This window comes from Cetorhinus maximus, chromosome 9, assembly GCF_964194155.1.
Source record: "Cetorhinus maximus chromosome 9, sCetMax3.hap1.1, whole genome shotgun sequence".
Lineage (NCBI taxonomy): Eukaryota > Metazoa > Chordata > Chondrichthyes > Lamniformes > Cetorhinidae > Cetorhinus > Cetorhinus maximus.
Window position 1 is genome coordinate 35,734,997 of NC_135887.1, and position 22,501 is coordinate 35,757,497.

The window sequence follows — 22,501 nt, forward strand, 5'->3', positions numbered from 1 at the left end:
CAGTCAGATCAGGGTTAAATTTCATGTCACAGCTGTTTAAGGAAGTAATGAACAGTTTGGGGATAAAGCAGTTTAAGTCAACAGCTTACCATCCTGAATCACAATGGGCGTTGGACAGATGACATCAAACTTTAAAAACTATGATGAAGGCGTATAGTCGGGACTATCCACAGGGTTGGAATAGGGGAATTCCATTCTTGTTATTTGCTATTATGGATGCACCTGATGCATCAACTGGATTTAGCCCTTTTGAATTAGTCAATGGTCATGAGGTAAGGGGACCACTGAAATTGGTTCATGAGAAATTGGTGAGTCAAAATTCAGAAATTACTCTCCTAGATAATGTGTCAAATGTCAGAGAAAGATTGGACAGAGCATGTCAGTTAGCTAGGGAACATTTAAAGATATCATAGAAAGCGATGAAAGTGAAGGCAGATAGGAAAGCTACAGCTCATGATTTTGTTGCTGGGCAAAAAGTGTTAGTTTTGTTAACAGTACTGGGTAAAGGCAAGGCTTAGTGGACCTTACAGGATTAAAAAGAAACTGAGTGAAGTAAATTATTTAATAAATACTCCAGATAGAAGAAAGAGCAGAGGGCGTGTCATGTAAATATGCTTAAAAAGTACTTTGACAGGGAAGAGGACCAAAAGGAGGTAAGATAAGGAGAAATGAAGGATTCTGAAATTGATTTTCCTCGAATCAAATTTGATAATGAGGGGGCACTTGAAGTTTTAAATATAATGTTGAGTTACAGACAAGTGTCAAAGTGATTTGGAGAAGCTATTGTAGCCACACGGAGCTATTTGTGGGAATAAGCTGGGGAGGACAAATTTAGCTTCACATGATGTTAGTGTAGAAGTTTCATCTTTGATAACATCCTTATAGATTAAATCCAGCAAAGTTATCACAAGTACAGAAACAAATTGAATTCATGCTTCAAAATGACATCATTGTTGCAGTAAATGTTGTTCACCTATTGTGATGGTACCAAAACCAGATGGAACACAAAGACTGCGTGTGAACTATTCAAAGGTGAATCCAGTGACAATAGTGGATTCATATCCTATACCACGGTTGGAAGATTGTATTGAGACAAGTAGGACAATCAAAGAGCTACAGCAAGCTGTTGCTGGTTAGTGCTCAGCGACACCCAAGGCCTATAGACACTGCCTTTCATTCCTGCAGACAACCGAGAACTAGTGTCGCTGAAGACTGCGCATGTCTAGGGAACTGATTGGTCACATCCACCAGCTGCTACAGGATTTGGCGCCAGGGGAACATGGAGTGCATCCACTGCCAGTGGCCATGTAAGTGACCATAGCACTCAATTTCTACACCAGTGACACTTTTCAGAGCTCCACAGGTGACCTCTGTGGGATATCACAAGCCCCCACCCACAAATGTATCCATGAGGTCACGGATGCCATCTTCGCGAGGGCACACAACTTTGAGCATTTCGCCCGGGGCATGGACAGCCAGGATGCAAGAGCGATTGGATTTGCCCAGATCTTGGGTTTCCCATAGGTGCAGGATGCCGTTGACTGCATTCATGTGGCACTTGGGTCTCCGTCACAACACAGGGTAAACTACATCAACCGCAAGGGGTTCCATTTGCTGAATGTGCAGCTGGTGTGTGGCCACCAGAAATGTATCCTGCAGGTCTGCACACAGTTCCCAGGGAGTGTCCATGACTCCTACATTCTCAGTTGGTCCCTGATGTATTCCAGTGTCAACAGAGGCTGCAGGGTTGGCTCCTCAGGGACAAGGACTACCCGCAGAGGACGCGGTTCATGATATTTGTGCAGCGGCCTCTGACTGCAGCAGAGTGGAGGCCCTAATAGTTGCTTGATTGCAGGAGGATGATGATGATATGCAGTGAGGACACTGTATAGATCTTCACATGGCCTCTGAGAATGTCTGATTCCTGTCTGGCCAAGGGCAGCTCACTTGCTCTCTGTGATCAGGGTCATCTCAAAGACCCAGCCATGAAATTTAGAAGCACCTGTCCCTTTCAGGAGCACAGCATCACTGGTCAGAGACTTGAAGGAATGGGGGCCAGCCCCACCTTAAAGGTGCAGAGATCACACAGAGAGAATGAGAGAACTCTGTGGCGCCTGCCCTCTATATTCTGGCAGCAATGAACAGCACCGTCGAGGTGCAGACATCACTAATATGTCCAGGGAGTGTGAGGCCGAACTATCACTTCGGTCTGAAGGCTGCACAATGCACAGGGAAGAGACCCTGGACTGAGACACCTGCCTTTATCTTGTGCAGAAAGGTTTCACACGAACATCAGAACAAGGAGCCATAGGCAGGGAGACATTCTTGGGAGTTTATTGACAATAGTGAACATTATGTACAAGCGATTAACACCCATGCCTTGGCTTTGCAACTCCATCTTCCTGACTGGACACAGGTGCAGCTCGGTGCTGCTGCAGTTGTGAGCTGGGTGATGCTGGAGCTGGAAGGAACTAGGAGTTGTTGCTGAGATTTTGCTGCTTGCTTACTGCCTTTTGCCTCAGGACTTCTTTATTTGCCTGTTTTGCTGCTGCCCAGGGGACACTACAAGCATCCAAGACCTTACTCCTGGTGTTTTTGCTGGGGCTGCAGGGGCCTGGAGCCTGCAGGGCCTGAGGTCTGAAGCCTTGGAGGAGAGAGAGAGAGAGAGAGAGAGGAGCTGCTGCAGGGGAGGGGGAGGCCAGGAGGCAAGGATTTCTTTGGAATAACATCAGAGTTGGGTGTCGGAACTTTTGTTTGGTGGGGGCTCAGGACGACAATGTGTTTTGTAGGGGGAGGAGTGAAGACCATTGCTGAGACTTGGGGCGAAAGGGGTGTGTGTGTTGCCTAAGATCTTGCCACCTACCCTCCTCAATCCACCCGTGTCTGAGTCCAGGGAGCTGGTGCTGCCTGGTGAAGAGGGACAGGGCTGACTCCTGTGTGCCAGGCAGTACCAGCTGCCTGGTGAAGACATCGCCCTCCCCCTATGGGAATAACATCGAGGCCCCCACCCAAGCTCCACTCCACCGAGTGACACCCACCTACCCTGCACCCTTTACCCTTTCCCTCCTGTGTCTCCCTGTCCTTTTCCCTCTCTCTTTCCTTCCCTCTCTACCTCTACTTGCCATCAAGAGGGAGAGGTACACCAACTGTACCCCTGGTGTCTGGATTTGCCAGAAAGAGCTTGGGGTGGATGTGGCTCAGCCTCTGTGGCTGCAATAGGGTCACCGGTAGCCAGGCCCTCCGAGGTCGCACTATCACCGGTGGCGGGGCCCCCCTGAGAATGCCTATGCGGGAGTGGGTGCTTCCGTGGCCTCCGCTGCTCCCACGGCCCCGTCACCGTTCTGCCTCCTAACAAAGACCCTGGGGATAAAGAGCTACGCTCACCCCGAGATGAGCATAAAAGCGTGCGTGAAGGCTTTGGCCTGGATTGTTGGCCCCTTGGCCATCGTCGCGGCCTCACGCTTGTTTGGGAAGGCGGTGTTCCTCCTGAGCGCTGAGCAGGCGGTGCACTTGGCCCTGGCAAGGGGGCTTACTGTGGGCGGGACCTAGCTGGCGGTGGACCCTTTAGAGGCCACCGTGGAGAAGCTCGTGTTATCCAATGTCCTGCCCTTTGTTCCTACTGAGCTCCTCCTCCCCAGCCTTCACCAACTGATGCTGACCCCGCTCGGCCTCATGGAGCCTGGTCTGTGCCACGTGTGCTCCTCCCGGCACCAGGTCGTCTTTCGCCTGGTCCGGGAGGAGTGCACGGAGGGGCAGTTCGATGTCATTTTTGAGGGGGCCGCCTACCAGGTATTTTGGATGGCGGATGGCATGCGGTGCCATGCCTGCAAGGTGGTGGGGCACATTAGGAAGAACTGCCTGCCTCCAAGGCCACCGATACCATCCAGGCTGACATCACCTTGGCTGCTGGCGAGGTGGGGACAGAGAATCCACACCGTAAGAAGGCACGGAAAAAGACCTGCCACCCGGAGGCAGCCCTCGAAACCCACCGAGCGTCCCAAAAACTCCCTGACCCCAAGACCCTTGAAGACACCAGCTCGGGGAAAAAACACCACCCGGCCCCGGCATCCTGTCCGTGCGTGCTCCCGGGGCATTGGCACCTCAGTGCCAAGTACTGGGCTCGGCGTCGTGCCTGCGTGGGTTCCTGGACTGGTGGCATTCTTTTCTTCTTGTGTTCTGTTCCGCCCGTGAGGCCCTCAAGGCCCCTGGGCTGGACCGGAACAATAAGGGGAGGGTCCACACGTTTCTCGCTGGGCTCCTGAAGGAGAGGAAGGATTAAAATAATCTTCTCCTCCTTACACTGGGCATGGTGATGGTAGCACATACTTCTGTCAATGAAGACTACCATAGCCAGCCTCAACATCAACAACAGCAGGGACGCACAGCGCAGGTTCCAGAACTTCTCAGTCCTCAGGGACGGGAAGTATGCGGTGTGCTTCCTGCAGGAAACCCATACCGTTCCGGGAGACAAAGCTATGTGGCTCCTGGAGTGGCGAGGGGGGGTCTACATGAGTCACCTAGCCTCCAATTCTGGCGGGGTGGCTATCTTGTTGGCCCCATATTTTCAGCTGGAGATCTTGGGGGTCAAGGAGCTGGTGTCAGGCCGGTTGCTGCACCTTACTGTGCGCCTGGGGGGTGCGGCGCTTCACTTTGTGAATGTGTACGCTCCCCTGGGCGTGCAGCAGCAAGCGAGCTTCTTTGAGGAAGTGTCCACTCATCTGGGCTCCATCGACACGAGTGAGCGCATCGTCCTCAGGGGGGATTTAAACTGTACCCTCGAGGCCCGGGACCGTCACGGTGCCCAGCAACGCACGCTAAGTGTGAGTAAGTTGAGCGATTTGGTCAGGGTCCTTTGACTTGGTAGACGTTTGGCGACATCTCCATCCTGACTGCAGCGTTTTCACTTTGTGTCACCTGGAGTCGGAGTGTCCAGACTCGACCGCCTTTACCTTTCTAAGGTGTACGTGTCCTGCGTTCCGTCGGCTTCTGTGCAGCAGGTGCTGTGCACGGACCACCGTCTGGTGTGGGCGGAGCTCGTTCCGTTCTGCGCTCGGACGGGGTCCGCGTACTGGCACTTTAACAACCTGCTGCTGGAGAACGAGCGGTTCCTGGACTCGTTCCGTTGTTTCTGGGCCGGCTGGAGAAGGAAGAGGGGAGGCTTCCCCTCCCCGAGGCTATGGTGGGACGTGGGCAAGACTCACATCCGCATCTTCTGTCAGGAGTACGCGAGGGGGTCGACAAAGAGATGGAAATCCAGGGTTGAGGAGTTGGAGGAGGAGGTGCTCGAGCTGGAGGCAGGTCTCCATCAGCCCGACGCGGACCTGGCCCTGCGGTTGGTGTACGATGAGAAGAAGGGCGCGCTGCGGGACCTGCAACTCGTCGGGTCCCGGGGCGCGTACGTGAGGTCACGGATCCGGTTCCTCCGGGACCTGGACCGTGGCTCCCCCTTCTTCTACTCACTGGAAAAAAGGCACGGGGTCCGTCAGCAGCTCCTTACGCTGCTGGCCGACGACGGATCCCTTGTCTCGGATCCGGAGAGCATCAGGGCCATTGCCTGAGACTGTTACACTGCCCTGTTCTCTCCGGATCTGTCCAGTGAGGATCCTCACAGAGTTTTGTGGGAGGACCTGCCGCAGGTCGGACCGGAGGGTGCCGGAAAGCTTGACTTCCCTATAAGTCTGGGGGAGCTGACCGGCACCCTCGGCAGTCTCTCCAGGGGCAAGTCCCCGGGGCTGGACGTGCTGACCGTGGAGCTCTTCAGGGCGTTCTGGGATGTCCCGGGGAGCCACTTCGCGTGGGTCCTGGGGGAGAGTATCGCTACTGGGGAGATGCCCCTCTTGTGGCACAGGGCGGCCATTGCCCTGCTGCCTAAGAAGGGGGATCTCTGCCACTCCACCTGGTCTCCTTCCTCAGCACAGATTACAAGATCTTTGCCAGGGCCATGTCTTCTTGCCTGGGCTCCGTGCCGGACCACATGATCCACCCTGACCAGCCCTACACAGTCCCAGGCTGCACCATCTTTGATAACATTCATCTGATCCGGGACATGATCCACTTTTCCCAGAGGATTGGTCTGTCGAGCACCTTCCTGTCTCTTGACCAGTAGAAGGCGTTCGACAGGGCGGATCATGAATATTTATTCGGGACTCTGCAAGCAATCGGGCTCGGGACATATTTTGTCGCCCGGATCCGCCTTCTGTACACTGTCGCAGAATGTATAGTTAAGGTTAACGGGTCCCTGACGGTGCCCCTTCGCTTTGGGAGAGGGGTACGTCAGGGCTGCCCCCTGTCTGGCCAATTGTATTCTATCTGCGTGGAGCCTTTCCTGCACCTCTTGTGGAGGGAGGTTGTTGGGATTGGTTCTGCGCGGGCCGGGCATCGGGGTGGTCCTCTCAGCTCATGCCGATGATGTATTCCTCATGTTCACCAACCTGGCTGACCTGTGGAGGATGTACGAGTGCCAGGAGGTCTACTCTGCTACATCCTCTGCCAGGATCAACTGGGGCAAGTGTTCTGGACTCCTGGTCAATCAGTGGCAGATGGATCTCCTACCCGAGGAGCTCAGGTCATTCACCTGGAGCAGGACCAGCCTCCTCTACCTGGGGTTCCACCTCTGCCCTGCTGAGGAATCCTGGCCGGCGAACTGGCAGGAGCTGGAGGCCAAAGTCACCACTCGCCTGAGGCGCTGGACATGTTTCACAGCAGCATGTAAGCTCGGGGTTTGTCATCAAGGTTTGTTTGCCTACCTAGTTCCAGATCCCCACCACCCTCTGAGTGAAAAAATTCTTCCACACATCCCTTCTAAACCTCCTGCCCCTTTCCTTAAATCTATGTCCCCTGGTTATTGAATCCTCTACCAAGGGGAAAAGCTCCTTCCTGTCAACCCTATCTATGCCCCTCATAATTTTATATACCTCAATCATGTCCCCCCTCCATCTCCTCTGCTCCAGGAAAAATAACCCCAGTCTATCCAATGTCTCCTCATAGCTAAAACTCTCCAGCCCAGGCAACATCCTGGTAAATCTCCTCTGCACTTTTTCAAGTGCAATCGCATCCTTCCTATAATGCGGATTCCAGAACTGCATGCAATAGTCTAACTGTGGCCTAACCAACATTTTATACAGTTCCAGCATAACCTCCCCGCTCTTATATTCTATGCCTCGGCTAATAAAGGTAAATATCCCATATGCCTTCTTAACCACCTTATCTACCTGTCCCGCTGCCTTAAGGGACTGGTGGACATGCACACCAAAGTCCCTCTGACCCTCGGTACTTCCCAGGGTCCTACCATTCATCATATATTCCCGTGCCTTGTTTGTCCTGCCCAAGTGCATCACCTCTCACTTATCCGGATTAAATTCCATTTGCCACTGATCAGCCCATCTGACCAGCCCGTCTATATCCTCCTGTAATCCAAGGCTGTCCTCCTCACTATTTACCACTCCACCAATTTTCGTGTCATCCACAAACTTACTGATCAACCCTCCTACATTCAAGTCTAAATAATTTATATATACCACAAACAGCAAGGGACCCAATACCGATCTCTGTGGAACCCCACTGGACACAGGCATCCAGTCACAAAAACACCCCTCGACCATCACCCTCTGCTTCCTGCCACTCAGCCAATTCTGGATCCAGTTTGCCAAATTGCCTTGGATCCCATGGTCTCTTACCTTTGTTATCAGTCTCCAATGCAGGACCTTATCAAAAGTCTTGCTGAAGTCCAAGTAGACTACATTAAATGCATTGCCCTCATTTACACACCTGGTCACCTCTTCGAAAAATTCAATCAAATTGGTCAGACATGACCTCCCCTTAACAAAACCATGCTGACTGTCCTTGATTAATCCCTGACTCTCCAGGTGTAGATTAATTCTGTCCCTCAGAATTGCTTTCAATAGTTTCCCCACCACTGAGGTTAGACTGACTGGCCTGTAGTTCCCTGGTTTATCCCTTCCTCCCTTCCTGAATAATGGTACCACATTGGCTGTCCTCCAGTCCTCTGGCACCTGTCCTGTGGCCAGAGAGGCATTGAAAATGATTGCCAGCGCCCCTGCTATCTCCTCCCTTGTCTCACTCAACAGGCTGGGATACATTTCATCCGGGCCTGGAGATTTATCTACTTTTAAGCCTGCCAGACCACTTAGAACCTCCTCCCTTTCTATGATAATTCCTTTAATTATATCACAGTCCTTCTGCCTGATTTCCATACCCACATCGTCCCTCTGACTTGTGAATACCGATACAAAGTGTTCATTAAGAACCCTACCTACATCTTCCGGCTCCTCACACAAATTACCACTATGGTCCTTAATGGGCCCTACTCTTTCCCTAGTTATCCTCTTATTCTTAATGTACTTGTAAAATAACTTTGGATTTTCCTTTATTTTACCTGCCAATGTTTTTTCATGCCCCTTTTTTGCTCTCCTAATTTCCTTTTTAAGTTCCCCCCTACACATTCTATACCCCTCGAGGGCTTCCACTGTTTTGAGTCCTCGGTATCTGCCATAAGCCTCCCTTTTTCTCTTTATCCAATCCTATATATCCCTCGACATCCAGAGTTCCCTGGATTTGTTGGTCCCACCCTTTGTCTTTACTGGAATATGTTGGTCCTGTACTCTCCCTATTCCCTTCTTGAATGAGTCCCACTGCTCTGACGCAGATTTACCTAAAAGTAGCTGCTCCCAGTCCACTTTGGCCAAATCATATCTGATCTTATTAAAATCGACCTTCCCCCAATTTAGAACTCTGATTTCTGGCCCATCCTTGTCCTTTTCCATAACAACCTTGAATGTAATAGAGCTATGATCACTATCTGCAAAATGAACCCCCACTGATACCTCTACCAGTTGCCCGGCTTCTTTCCCTAAAATTAAGTCCAGGACCGCCCTATAGGACCTTCTACGTACTGGCTTAAAAAGCTCTCCTGGGTGCATTTTAAGAATTCCGCTCCCTCTCAACCTATCACACTATGACTAACCCAGTTAATGTTGGGGAAGTTGAAATCCCCCACTATTACTACCCTATTATTTTTACACTTCTCTGAAATTTGCGTACATATCTGCTCTCTTATTTCTCTCTGACTGTTTGGGGGCCTATAGCTCACTCCCAGCAATGTGATTGCTTCTTTTTTGTTTTTCAGTTCTAACCATATGTCTTCATTTGAGGAGCCTTCTAAGATGTCATCCCTCCTTACTGCTGTAATTGATTCCTTGATCAATATTGCGAAACCCACTCCTCTTTTACCCCCTTCCCTGTCTTGCCTGAAGACCCTATATCCTGGAATATTGAGCTGCCAATCCTGCCCCTCTCTCAACCATGTCTCTGTGACAGCAACGACATCATACTTCCATGTGTTAATTTGTGCCCTCAGTTTATCTGCCTTATTCGTTAGACTCCTTGCATTAAAATAAATACCATCCAACCTTGCCAAACTCCCTTGTGCCTTAACTGGCCTATAATTTCTATGCCTTCCAGACTCACCTGCTCTCTCTTCTAATTTTGGCTGTGCATCTCTCCCTGCTGAACCTCCTCTCAGGATCCCATCCCCTTGCCAAGTTAGTTTAAACCCTCCCCAACAGCACTAGCAAACCTCCTCTCAAGGATGTTGGTCCCATTCTGGTTCAGGTGCAACCCGTCTGCCTTGTACAGGTCCCACCAGCCCCAGAAACGGTCCCAATGTCCCAGAAATCTAAAGCCCTCCCTCCTGCACCATCTCTCCAGCCACGTATTCACCTGGACTAACCTCCTACTCCTATACTCACTGGCGCGTGGCACCGGAAGTAATCCAGAGATTACTATCTTTTGAGGTTCTGTTTTTTAACCTTCCTAGTTCCCTAAGTTCTGCTTGCAGGACCTCATCCCTCTTTCTACCTATGTCATTGGTACCAATATGTACCACGATCTCTGTTTGTTTTCCCTCCCCCTTTAGAATGCTCTGCAGTTGTTCAGTGACATCCTTTGCCCTGCAGCCATTCAGTGACATCCTTCTCAAGATGGTGAGGGCTGAGGTGGCAGACTCCAGAAATGAGGCCAGATGGACATGTGAGGGTATGTGTGTGAGAACGAGTGGTCATGTCCCTTGAGCTGGCAGTGAGTGAGATGCCAGTGAATGTGTAATGGGCTATAGTGTGTGAGTTTAGAGTGATGAGATGGTCACCATACCCTGGCTGCATAGATGAGATCATTCATTCTCTGCCTGCATTGGATGGCCAACCTCTTATGTGCAGCACCGGCACTGACCACCGCTGCCACAGCCTGCCATGCTCGATTGGTGATGCTGCTGCCTGTCCTGTGGCCAGAGTGGAGGTAGAGGACATCACGGCAGGCCTCCACGGTGTCCAAATGGCATTCCAGTCACGTGTCATTAAACCTGGGAGCTGCAGTCTTTTTGCCTTTCGTGGGCATCTTCCCTGCAGTAATTGTGGCTGGAGGCACTGAGAGGTGTGCACGCGGCCGGACTTTAAATATGGCACCCGGCGTGCTGAAATGGTGAGGTGATGGCATGGTGGGCGAATTAGAGCCCGCCTGTCATGGAAATGGCGTGTTTCCTGGGAATGGATAATTAATGTGGCAGGTTTGGGATGATACAGTGTGAAAACCCACCGGTGAAAGTTGTTTTACCCGCCCACTACTGCACTTAGTGCAAACCTGAGATGATTCCGCCCTTAGAAAATAATGATATGGTTGGGCAGAGTCAACAGAGGGAAATCACGTTTGACAAACCTGTTGAAGGTTTTTGAGGATGTTGCTTGTAGCATCCATTGATAAGGCATTTTGCTTCATAAATCTTCACTTTTCTTTCGATATGACCTTCTTGTTGTCACCGTTGACTTAGATTTTGCTTCAGTGCTCTGTGCCTCTAAAGCTTGAGTAAAATACTTGAAAATAGAATTAAAACTCTTCCATAGATAAAGGAGAACCAGTGTATGTGGTGTATTTGGGTTTTCAGAAGGCTTTCGATAAGGTCTCAGACGGGAGGTTAGTAAACAAGATTAGAGCACATGGGATTAGGGTTAATAAACTGGCATGGATTGTGAATTGATTAACAGAGAGAAAACAAAGAGTAAGAATAAAGGGGTCATTCACAGGATGGTGGGCTGTTACTAGTGGGGTACTGCAAGGATCTGTGCTGGGGCCAGAGCTGTTCACAATCGATGGTCGGGAATTTCAAATCCTGCTTGTGGCTGGGAATCATCGTGAGTGGGATGGAAAATTTGACGGACCAGCTAAAGGTCCGTTGACTTTGGGCTGGAATTTCTGGTCCCGTGGTGGGTGGGACTGGAAAATTCCGGTGTATATAAATTATTTGGATGTGGGGATCAAATGTCATGTTTCCAAATCTGCTGATGACACAAAATTAGGTGGGAATGTAAGTTGTGAGGAAGATGCAAGGAGGCTTCAAGGGGACTTGGACAGGCTAAGTGAATGGGCAAGAACATGGCAGATGGAATATAATGTGACTAAGTGTGAAGCTATCCACTTTGGTAGAAAAACAGAAATGCAGAGTATTTCTTAAATGTTAAGAGGTTGAGAAGTGTTGGTGTCCAAAGGGACCTGGGTGTCCTTGTTCATAAGTCAGTAAAAGTTAGCATGCAGATGCAGCAAGCAATTAGGAATGCAAATGGTATGTTGGCCTTCATTGCAAGGGTTTTGAATACAGGAGTAAAGGTGTCTTGCTGCAATTGTATAGAGTCTTGGTGAGACAGCACCTGGAGTGTGGTGCACAGTTTTGGCCTCCTTATCTAAGGAAGGATATACTTGCCATAGAAGGAGTGCAATGGAGGTTCACTGGATTAATTCCTGGGATGTCAGGATTTTCTTATGAAGGGAGATTGGGGAAACTGTGCCTGTATTCTCTAGAGTTTCAAAGAATGAGGGGTGACCTCCCTGAAACTTACAAATTTTTTACAGGGTGTGACAGGGTAGATGTGGATACGATGTTTCCCCTGGTTGGTGAGTCTAGAACCATTGGGTACAGTCTCACAATAAGGGGCAGGCCATTTAGGACTGAGATGAGGAGGAATTTCTTCACTCAGAGGGTGGTGAATCTTTGGAATTCTCTACCCTAGAGGGCTATGGAAGCTCAATCATTGATCATGTTCAAGACAGAAATTGATAGATTTCTGGACACGAATGACATCAATGGATATAGGGATAGAATGGTAAAGTGGTGTTGAGATAGATGACCAGGCATGATCCAATCGAATGGTGGAGCAGGTCCGATAGGCTGAATGGCCTACTGCATTTCCTATGTTCCTAGTATGAAGGGCCATGGGGAGTGGCTGGGGAGGCATGAGTTGGTATTGAATTAGATTGAGGTAGAATGGGAAGTATGAAGGGCCACGAAGGGAGGGGTGGTGGTGAGGGGTGTTTGATGTCAGGGCCAGTGAGCCTAAAATTTTCTAAAATAATTGGGACAAAGTCCCAGAGGACCAAGGCAGTTCTTCTAAACAGTCAACCTCAGTGATTTTGGTGACCTGCTGAATGGTAGGGAAATAGGTGCCCTAGAGGTTAAATCCAGAATCCTGTGTTAAAGCAGTAATTATTGACTAAATAGAATGTTTAAATGACTGAATGGAGGTTTCTCACTTGCCTTTAATATCACCCTGGTGAAACCTAGAAGAGTGCAGGATAATGCTGGGATCCCAACTTGCTGCCCCTTTTAGAATATTTAACTCAGCCAGTGTAGCCAAATCCACCTCCCCTTGCCTGGGAAAATTCCGCCAAAAGTTTCAGGTCAATTACTTTTTTATCAGAAATTCTGGAATTAGCAGCATTATTGACATTTTTTAAAGTTCCAACCCACCTTCTTGAATCTGATTGGTCACCTACCCAACTTCAAGCCCCAGTTAAAACTAGAAATGGGTGGGCTGGTGGCAGATTTCGAACAGGGGACAGATGTTTGAGATTTTAAGCCATTACCTGATCTAAACCCCGCCATTGTTTTAGGTTAAAATTCAGCCAGTGGTATTTGAGACTTTGCAATGAATACAGAAGAAGATGAAAAAGAAGATGCATTTTTATAATGTTATAGTCAGTTGGGTAGAAATAAGAAGTAGCAAGGGAAAGAAGTCCCTTGCAGGGCATCCTGAAGGGGGAGGGTGATAAGGCAGAGGTCATGGTACATGTTGGTACCAATGACATAGGTAGAAAGAGGGATGAGGTCTTGCATCAAGAATTCAGGGAGTTAGGCAGTAGACTAAAAAGCAGGACCTCTCGGGTTGTAATCTCTGGATTACTCCCAGTGCCACATGCTAGCGAGCACAGAAATAGGAGAATAGTGCAGATGAATACATGGCTTAAGAGTTGGTGCAGGAAGGAGGGTTTTAGATTCCTGTATCGCTGGGACTGTTTCTGGGCAAGGTGGGACCTGTAGAAACGGGACGGTCTACATCTTAATCAGAGCAGGACTAACATCCTTGCGGGCGGGTTTGTGAGTGCTGTTGGGAGGAGTTTAAACTAATTCGGCAGGGGAGGGGACACAGAATGTTAGCAGAACAGGGACACATCATAATACAGTAAAACAATCAAGTCAGAGGGAGTACAGCTGCATTAAGTTTCAAGGGAGTAAGGCAAGGCTGGATGGCTTCTACTTTAATGCCAGGAGTATTACAGGTAAAACCGATGAGTTAAGGGTAAGGATTGACACATGGAATTGTGATGTAGTAGCCATCACAGAGACGTGGTTGAGGGAGGAGCAGGATTGGCAGCTCAACATTCCAGGATATAGAATCTTCAGGCGAGACAGGGGAAGGGGTAAAAGAGGAGGTGGTATTGCATTATTAGTTAAGGAGTCAATTACTGCAGTAAGGAGAGATGATATCTTAGAGGGGGCATCGAATGAAGCTTTATGGGTAGATCTTAGGAATAAAAAAGGGGCCGCCACATTGTTAGGTGTTTATTATAGACCCCCAGGTAGTCAGTGGGAAATTGAGAAGCAAATATGTGCACAATTCACTGAGGTGTGTAAAAACAATAACAATAGGGTAATTATATTAGGTGATTTCAACTTTTCCAACATTAATTGGGATAGACATAGTGTTAGGGGCTTGGAGAGTGGTTTTCTTGAAATGTATGCAGGAGAACTTTTTCAGTCAATATGTAGAGGGTCCAACAAGGGATGGCGCAGTGCTGGACCTAATTCTGGGGAATGAAGCCAGAGGTGGCTGAGGTGGTGGTGGGGGAGCATTTTGGTGATAGCAACCACAACATGGTACAATTTAAGCTTGTTATGGACAAAGAAGTAGACAAGTTGCAAAAAAATGTTTGGGGTTAGGGAGAGCGGATTTTAGTAAAATAACGCAGGATCTGGCCAAGGTAGATTAGGAACAGTTACTTGTGGGGAAATCTACAGAAGAGCGGTGGGGGGCATTCAAAAAGGAAATGGGGAGGGTACAGGCTCAACCTGTTCCCTCTAGGGTGATAGGAAGGAGTAACAAGCCCAGAGAACCATGGATGACCAGAAATATCCATGTTACGATGAAAAGGAAAAGGGAGGCTTTTAGCAGGTACAAGGGAAGCAAATCAGCAGAAGCATTAGTGGAGTACATAAAGTGCAGGGTGGAGCTTAAGAAAGCAATTTGGAGAGCAAAGAGGGAATATGAGAAAGCTCTGGCTGGTTAAAGTAGGGAAAATCCCAAGATATTCTATAAGTATATCAATGGGAAGAGGATAACCAGGGAAAGAGTAGGGCCCATTAGGGACCAAGGGGGAAATCTATGGTTGGAGCCAGAGGACATCGGTAGAGTGTTGGACGAATACTTCACATCCGTCTTCACCCAAGAGAATGAGGATGAAGGTATGGAACTTGGGGAGAGAGACTGCGAGGGTCTTGAGCATATTGATATAGGGAGTGACAAGGTATTGGAGGTGTTGGCAGGCTTAAAAGTGGACAAATCTCCAAGTCCGGATGATTTGTGTCCCAGACTGCTGAGAGGCAAAGGAGGAGATCGCAGGGGCTCTGACCCAAATTTTTAATTCCTCTCTGGCTACAGGGGAGGTGCCAGAGAACTGGAGAACAGCTAGTGTGGTTCCACTATTTAAGAAGGGTTGTAGAGATAAGCCAGGGAACTACAGAGCAGTGAGTCTCAAGTCAGTGATAGGGAAACTATTGGAGAAAATTCTGAAGGAGAGAATCTATCTCCACTTGGAGAGGCAAGGTTTGATCATGGATAGTCAGCATGGCTTTGTCAGAGGGAGGTCATGCCTAGCAAATTTGACTGACTTTTTTGAGGAGGTAACCAGGTGTGCAGACGAGGGTAGTGTAGTTGATGTAGTTTATATGGATTTCAGCAAAGCCTTTGACAAGGTCCCACATGGGAGACTTATAAAGAAGGCAAATGCACATGGGATACAGGGTAATTTGATAAGGTGGAATCAAAATTGGCTTAGTTGTAGGAGACAGAGGGTGATGACAGAAGGCTGCTTTAGTGACTGGAAGGCCGTGTCCAGTGGTATACCACAGGGATCTGTGCTGGGTCCCCCATTATTTGTCATTTATATAAACGACATAGATGACTATGTGGGGGGTAGGATTAGTAAGTTTGCGGATGACACAAAGATTGGCCAGGTGGTTAACAGTGAGATTGAGTTTCTTGGGCTACAGGAAGATATAGACGGGATGGTCAAATAGGCAGATAAGTGGCAGAAAGAATTTAACCCTGAAAAGTGTGAGGTGATACACTTTGGAAGGAATAATTTGACAAGGAAGTATTCAATGAACGGCATGACACTAGGAAGTTCTGAGGACCAAAGGGACCTTGGCATGTGTGTCCGTAGATCTCTGAAGGCGGAGGGGCATGTTAGTGGGGTAGTGAAAAAGGCATTTGGGACACTTGCCTTTATTAATCGAGGCATAGATTACAAGAGTAGGGAGGTCATGTTGGAGTTGTATAGAACCTTGGTGAGGCCACAGCTGGAGAACTGTGTGCAGTTCTGGTTGCCACATTATAGGAAGGATGTGATTGCACTGGAGGGGGTGCAGAGGAGATTCACCAGGATGTTGCCTGGGATGAAACATTTAAGTTATGAAGGGAGGTTGGATAGATTTGGGTTGTTTTTGTTGGAGCAGAGAAGACTGAGGGGCGACCTGATCGAGGTGTACAAGGTTATGAGGGGCATGGACAGGGTGGATAGAGAGCAGCTATTTCCCTTAGTTGAAGGGTCAGACACAAGGGGTCACAAGTTCAAGGGAAGGGGCAGGAGGTTTAGGGGGGATCTGAGGAAAAACTTTTTTACCCAGAGAGTGGTGATGGCCTGGAATGCGCTGCCTGGGAGGGTGGTGGAGGTGAGTTGCCTCATATCCTTTAAAAAGTACCTGGATTAGCACTTAGCACATCATAACATTCAAGGCTATGGGCCAAGTGCTGGTAAATGGGATTAAGTAGGTAGGTCAGGTGTTTCTCACATTTTGGTACAGACTCGATGGGCCGAATGGCCTCTTCTGCACTATGATTCTGTGAAGAAGTCCCTGGTGGGAGTAATCTATAGGTTCCCAAGCAGTAGCTCAGCAGTCGGTCACAGTATAAACCAGAAAATACTGGGAGCACTTAAGAAACGCATGGCACTAATCATGGGTGATTTTAATATGCATATAGACTGGACTAATCAAATTGGCAAGGGTAGCCTTGAGGGAGAGTTCATAGAGTGTATTAGAAATTGTTTCTTGGAGCAATATGTTGTGGAACCAACCAGGGAGCAGGCAATTCTGGATTTGGTTTTGTGTAACGAGATGGGGTTAATTAATGATCTCATAGTAAAGGATCCTCTGGGGAAGAGTGATCATAGCATGCTAGAATTTCAAGTTCAGTTTGAAAGCGAGAAACCTGTGTCCCACACTAGTGTTCTGGAGTTAAACAAAGGTAACTACATAGGCATGAGGGCAGATTTGGCCCTAGTGGACTGGGCAGGAAGACTACAATGTAGGACAGTTGATGAACAGTGGCAGATATTTAAGGAGATATTCAATTCCCCCCAAGTAAAATATATTCCAAAGAGGAAGAAAGATGGTAAGAGGGGGGAAAAAGCATGCATGGCTAAGCAAGGAAGTTAAAGATAACCTAAAGCCAAAAACTAAGGTATACCAAATTGCAAAGGTCAGTGGCAGGCTGAAAGATTGGGAAACTTTTAAAAATCAACAAAGGGTTACTAAAAAAATAATAAAAAGAGCAAAGGTAAATTATGAAAGAAAAATAGTGCAAAATGTAAAAACTGATTGCAAAAGCTTCTACAAGTATATAAAAGGAAAGAGAATGGCGAAAGTGAATGTGGGTCCCTTGGAGGATGAGGCTGGGGAGTTAATAGCAGGGAACATAGAAATGGCAGAGATGCATAATCAATATTTTGCCTCAGTTTTCATGGTGGGAGACACTAGTACCATCCCAATAGTAACAGGTAGTGCAGAGGGTATAGAGAAGGAGGAACTTGGAACAATCATCATCACTGGAGAAAAAGTAGCGAGCAAACTATTAGGATTAAAGGGTAACAAGTCTCCAGGACCTGATGGCCTACATCCCAGGGTCTTAAAGGAAGTGGCAGCAGAAATAGTGGATGCATTGGCTATAATATTTCAAAATTCCCTGGATTCTGGAAAGGTTCCAGTGGATTAGAAAAACGCTAATATAATGCTCTTATTCAAAAAAGGGGGCAGACAGAAGGTTGGAAACTATAGACCAGTTAGTTTAACGTCTGTCATTGGGAAATTGTTGGATTCCATTATCAAGGAAATAGTAATGGGGCATTTGGAAAGTCAAAATGCAATCCATCAGAGTCAGCATGGTTTTATGAAAAGTAAATCATGTTTTACTAATTTGCTAGAGTTCTTTGAAGATGTGACAAGCAAAGTGGATAATGGGGATCCTGTAGATGTAGTATATCTGGACTTCCAGAAGGCCTTTGATAAGGTGCTGCACAAAAGATTAATACACAAGATAAGATCACATGGAGTTAGGGGTAATATATTAGCTTGGATAGAGGATTGGCTAACCAACAGAAAGCAGAGAGTCGGGATAAATAGGCCTTTTTCTGGATGGTAAGCAGTAACTAGTGGGGTGCCACAGGGTTCGGTCCTTGGGGCCCCAACTATTTACAATCTATATTAATGACTTGGATTCAGGGATAGAAGGTATTATAGCTAAATTTGCAGATGACACCAAAATAGGTGGGAAAGTAAGTTGCAATGAAGAAATAAGAAATTTACAAATGGATATGGACAGGTTAGGTGAATGGGCCAAAATTTGACAGATGGAGTTTAATGTGGATAAGTGTGAAGTTATCCATTTTGGTCGGAAGAATAAAAAGGCAACTTATTATCTAAATAGGGAGAAACTTCAGAATGTTTCAGTGCAGAGGGATCTGGGTGTCCTCGTGCATAAATCGCTGAAAGCTAGTATGCAGGTACAGCAGGTAATAAGGAAGGCAAATGGAATTTTGGCATTTATTGCTAAAGGAATAGAGTATAAAAATAGGGAAGTGTTGTTGCAACTGTACAAGGCATTGGCGAGACCACACCTGGAGTACTGTGCACAGTTTTGGTCCCCTTACTTGAGGAAGGATGTAGTTGCATTGGAGGCGGTTCAGAGGAGGTTCACTCGATTGATACCAGAGATGCGGGGCTTGTCTTATGAGGAGAGATTGAGCAGTTTAGCCTATACTTACAAGAGTTTAGAAGGATGAGAGGAGATCTAATTGAGGTATATAAGATGCTAAAGGGGATAGACAAAGTAGGCGTAGAGCAGATGTTTCTCTTTGTGGGGCATTCTAGAACGAGAAGACATAGTTTTAGGCTAAGGGGTGGTAGATTTAAATCAGAGATGAGGAGGAATTACTTTTCTCAAAGGGTCGTGAATCTGTGGAATTCACTACCTCAGAGTGCAGTGGATGCGGGGACACTGAATAAATTTAAGGAGGAGATAGACAGGTTTCTAATTAGTAGCAGTTTGAAAGGTTATGGGGAGAGGGTGGGAAATTGGAGTTGAGGCTGAGAAGAGATCAGCCATGATCGTATTGAATGGCGGGACAGGCTCGAGGGGCTGAATTGCCTACTCCTGCTCCAAGTTCTTATGTTCTTCACATTCTCAGAATGTCTCAACGCACTTCACAGCTAATAATTTTGAAATGTAATTGTTCTATAGGAAAAATGCAGCTGTAAAAACGTGCACAGCAATGTCCTACAAAGAGCAGTGAGGTAAATGACCTGTGAATCTGTATTGACGGTGTTGTTTGAGAATTGTTGGCCAGGACACAGTAGAACTTCCCTATTCTTTAATGAAGTGATTAATTGAGAGCACCAGCTGTGAGTACCGATGTGTGAGAACTGATTAACCTGTCAATCTAAATATAGGACCACATATTAGGAAGAGAGGCTCATTAGGAAAAAAATTGTTTCCACTGGGAAAAACAGATTCTAAGATGATATCATCAAGAGCTGAAAGGAATGGTGCTGTCAATTCAAAAAGTTCTCTAAACAGAATGTAGAACGAAGGATATCAAAACTTAACAAGGTTGGAGGGAAGGCTAGAGTTGAAAGAGTTTCCCTCGAAGCATATGGAATAAATTCCCACAAAAAAACAGTAAATGCTGTGTTTGTTAACTAGTTTAGATAATTTTTTAGGTTAAGAATAGAATTCGAGGTTATAGGGAACATTGGCTGAGAAGTTACTCAGCTTAATTTTGAATTTTAAAAATGGGTGTTGCTGGCTAGGTTAGCATTTATTGCCATCTCTAATTGCCCTTGAGAATGGCAATAAAATAAAATAAGATAAAATAAAAATAAAGATAAAATAAGGCCTGCGCTGTGCCCAGCAAGATCTCTAATAGACAACCGTATTCCTGAGTAGTGTGAGGCGATGTGGGGGACGGAGGGATGTGGGGGGACGGAGGGATGTGGGAGGGTGGGTGCGGGGTGCACACCTGCCTCATCAGCCTGGACCAGGAGAAAGCCTTTGACAGAATATCACACACCTGCATGATGGGTGTTCTCTCCAAAATGGTGTTTGGGGAGGGAATCCACAGTCATCTCAGCTCCTGGACATCACTGCAGGAATTCCTCAGGGTAGTGTCCTCGATCCAACCATCTTCAGCTGCTTCATCAATGACTTTCCTTCCATCATAAGGTCAGAAGTGGGGATGTTCGCTGATGATTACACAATGTTCAGCACCATTCGCGACTCCTCAGATACTGAAGCAGTCCATGTCCAAATGCAGCAAGACCTGGACAAAATCCTGGACAACTTGGGCTGACAAGCAGCAAGTAACATTCGCCCCACACCAGTGTCAGGCAATGACCATCTCCAAAAAAAGAGAATCCAGCCATTGCTGCCTGATGTTCAATGGCATTACCATCACTGAATCCTCCACTATCAACATTCTGAAACTGAACTGGACTAGCCATATAAATACTGTGGCTACAAGAGCAGGTCAGAGGCTAGGAGTCCTGAGGTGAGTAACTCACCCCCTGACTCCCCAAAGCCTGTCCACCATCTACAAGGCACAAGTCAGGAGTGTGTTGGAATACTCTCCATGTGCATGGATGAGTGCAGCTCCCAAAACACTCAAGAAGCTTGACACCATCCAGGACAAAGTAGCCCGCTTGATTGGCACCACACCCACAAGCATTCACTCCCTCTACCACCGTTGCACAGTAGCAGCAGTGTGTACCATCTACAAGATGCACTGCAGGAATTCACCAAGGCTCCTTCGACAGCACCTTCCGAACCCACGACCATTACCATCCAGAAGGACAAGGGCAGCAGATAGATGGGAACACCACCACCTGGAAGTTCCCCTCCAAGTCACTCACCATCCTGACTTGGAAATATATCACTGTTCTTCACTGTCGTAGGCAAAATCCTGGAACTCCCTCCCTAACAGCACTGTAGGTGTACCTACACCCCATGGACTGCAGCGGTTCAAGGAGGCAGCTCACCACCGCCTTCTCAAGGGCAACTAGGGATGGGCAATAAATGCTGGCCCAGCCAGCGAAGCCCACATACTGTGAACGAATAATAAAAAAAATTGCTCTACACAAACAGCAATAGTGGAGTTTCGATCAATGGGTGGGAATCGGAAAGCTTTCTGATCAAATCTGGAGTCAGACAGGACTGCCCTCTCTTTTCTGTCCCGTTCATGTATTGCTTAGAACCTTTTGCCGAAACCATCAGGGAGGATGCGAGCGTTAGAGGGGTGAAGAACTCAGGCAGCAGAGGCGTACATGGGCGACGTAGTCGTCTTCTGCTTGGATCCGCTGTCGGTGTGCAGAACGATGAACATCTGTGACCAGTTTGAACTGGCCTCTGGAGCCATCATAAAACATGGCAAGATCTAGGACACGTTCTTTGGGTATTGGGCTGACTGATCCTTTGTCCTCATCGCTGTCAGATCAGACTATCTGAAGGTGCTGGGGGATATGGTTCAGAGGGACAGGTCATGGGCCAAAATCTTCGAGGAGCCAAGTGAGGCAGAAACTGGACATGTGGGAACAATGCTTTCTCTCCATTGCAGGTAAGAACCTGGGCATCAGGTGTGAGGCACTCTCGGTGTTGCAGTACTTGCTGCAGGTCTGTCCCATTCCTCACTTCTGCGCCGTAGCGATCACCCAAGCCACCTTCCGTTTTAACTTGAAGTTGAAAATGGATTATGTTTGTAGGGACACAATGCAAAAACCTCTAAAGGGGGAAAAAATGTACTCAACATCACTCTCACCACCCCCTTCTACCAGCTTATATTTCATCTCATTTCTATAAGTCTTAGTTCTGATGAAGGGTCATATGGACTCGAAACGTCAACTGTATCCCTCTCCACAGATGCTGTCAGACCTGCTGAGTTTTTCCAGGTATTTTCGTTTTTGTTCACTCTCATCCTGCTGGCCACCTTTGTGTGCAGCTGTATCAAGCTGTGCGTAGACCCTTGGTACACAAACACCAAGTGTCACTACGTACTGAGGTTCTACCAGTGTTGTGAAGGATAGTTTTGGCCATGTTGCCGCAGAATGCTACAAGCAATTGGACTGTGATGTACCACCTATCCCTCGTGGTAAAGTTTATGCAGGAAATCATCTTTGACATCAAGTTCATCAGGCAGTGGTCTACACATAATGTCTAAGAGGCCTTGCGGGAATTGGAGATGGTGGATCCTGTTGGGTGGTTCCCTCAGCAGACTGTCAAACTGCCTCATTGCCAGAACTTTCAAACAATCATCAATATGTAGCTTGGCCGGTAGTGAGAAAGGCGCTTCTGTCAGATCCCTGCATGCCCAGGTCTCATCCCCTCCACAAATTGTCCTCGAGGTGGCTGTGGTGGGGAAGAAATTGTTGTCTACCTCCTTCCGGAAAGTGTCTTTGTAAAGAAGGTCTGGAAAGAGATGCAGTGGTTTTTGTCGAGGTTCATCCCAAACAATTCCATGACGCAGGACTCTATGCCCTATGGGCTGTTCCCAGGAACACACACCGAGACAAGTATCAACTGTTGCTGGAGCATCATCAGCTCAGCAAAAGATGCTC